A 2259-nucleotide genomic window follows, 5' to 3' on the forward strand; every position below is an offset into this window, starting at 1 on the left:
AATCTTCCAAGTTAAAGTTAACAAGAGGGGTGGAGGATCCGAAAAGAATCGCGTCGTTGGATCTTAAAACATCTACATAAGAATTTCTTTCTTTTGGGATTCCAAAAGATTTCCCATGCTTGAACGATTCAAGGAGTTTAGCCTTCCTTCCTCTATCCAGGTATTAAAAGTATCTGAAGTTCCCCTGATGCCTCTAAGTTGTTTTCCTATAAAACCTAGGAACATTTACATGAAGCTTTCTCCCTTCATGAAAATATTGTCAAGTTTGGTGGTTAGAAAATCTTCATTCCTTACATCAAAAAAGAAATGAAACCATAATGCATTCCTCTTTAGTCACGCTTAGATGAGATTACAACTTCGTCTATGTCTCCAAAAGTCTTGAAACTCTTGATTCATCTCTTTGACTCCATATTCATCCAAAAACGGAGTGAAAAAGAAAGACGTTTGCCTCCGGTTTGCTAATGAATATGAACCTTTTTTTTTCTTTCAGATTTATTAACCAAAATCGAAATTTTAGTAAGATTCAAATATATTTAAAGTACATATCATGATATACTATAACAAATCATAAATGTATCATAACATTATTAATTAATTTTTTGTTTGCATACCATTTTATTTTACAATTTAAAGTAAAGTGGTTTATTATATAGATATACTAAAAGAGCCAACTTCCTGAACAAAGTGTATGTGAGAAAAGATTAGATAGAATGTTTTAGTGGCTCCATCCATCACACTTAAAGCAAAGAAAGTGACAATGCAATTCATGCTTATTGCTGAACAGCAATAATGTATATGCATTGGAATGGGATTGAGTGATAATGGAATTGATTAAAGTGTTTGCGACGTGACATTGCCCACACCGATTAAAAGAAGATCAAATTGCTTTATAGCATGTGAAAGAAAGAGAGAATTTAGATCATCTATATCCATATTACATTAAAAATAGTCTCGACAGCCTAATACATATGGTCCCTGTGTAGGAATTTGCAGAGAAAAAAGGAAGGTAGAGGCTGCGAGGAAAGGAGGATGGAGAGCTGGTTACTGCAACTTTGGATCCCAATGGCAGCCTCACGTGAGCCAGAGCTGGTCCTTTGTATTCAGGAGCCCGGGACTAATCAAGAAAATAATGTCCTTAAAATTATTTCAATATCATTTTCTTGAGATTTTTTGTTATAAAATTATTGATAATTATTGATAATTTTATTTTTCTTAAAAATATATTCGAATAACACAATATAATACGCATAAAATTTTAATAGTTTTAACTTTTAGATGAGTATTTAAAGGTGAAGATAGATTGAACCAAATAATTTATATAAAAAAACTTTTAGTTGAATTAATTTTATATAATTAAAATTCGGAAAATTTATCATGTCACCTTTAAAATTTAACTTGACATCCCTTTCCATTTTCATAATATTCATATTATTTTTGACAAAAGTTTAGTAAATAAATGCATATGAAAAATTCGGTAGAACAAATTAAAAATTTGGTATGAATTAAAAAATTCGATAGTGTATTTGAAAAGTCCAATTGCATTTTTACTGGTTCTGAAAAAAGTTAATTTAATACGTCCGCATTTTTTGATAAATACAAAAAATAAATTAACACCAACGGATTTTTCGAAGAATTTGGTATGTTTTGTAGTTTTTTTGACATATTTTAAAAAACCAGGAAAAAATCAGGGTTTTTTTTTCAAAAACTATTATTTTATACCGAATTTTTTGAAAAATCCAGAGTAAAATGTATGAGCATTTTTAAAAAAAAAATCTATAACATCGTAGATTTTTGGGAAAATATATGATTGAAACAATCTTACGACTTTCTACAAAAGAGTTCAAAATTTTCACCTAAAACATATTTTTCCAACTTTTCCGTTATCACACTATCGATCTGAACTAGTCCCAAGAAAGTGATTTAGCCAAAGATACAATTTCAATTACACCTTTATGCTCTCCTTTAAATAAAGATTAATTTCTAATCAGTCAAATTGATCAAGTGATTACGAGCCAAAACAAGAGGCGGAACTTTTTCTTAATCCTTCCTTTCATGATGGTTTCAAAAGCCTTCAAATGTTCTAAAATGATAGGATATGGAATTATCATGCAATGTCCGATCCAATACAAAATATGATGGTGGAGCTAGCAGAAATATACCCAAACGTATCGCACGCTCGAAGGTACAACAGAGTCGCAATCGAACTTTATTTATTCTCGAAGGAAAGGGAAAACATCGATAAAATCCAAGGGAAGAGAA

Source organism: Lathyrus oleraceus, chromosome 3 (assembly GCF_024323335.1).
Source record: "Lathyrus oleraceus cultivar Zhongwan6 chromosome 3, CAAS_Psat_ZW6_1.0, whole genome shotgun sequence".
Classification (NCBI taxonomy): domain Eukaryota; kingdom Viridiplantae; phylum Streptophyta; class Magnoliopsida; order Fabales; family Fabaceae; genus Lathyrus; species Lathyrus oleraceus.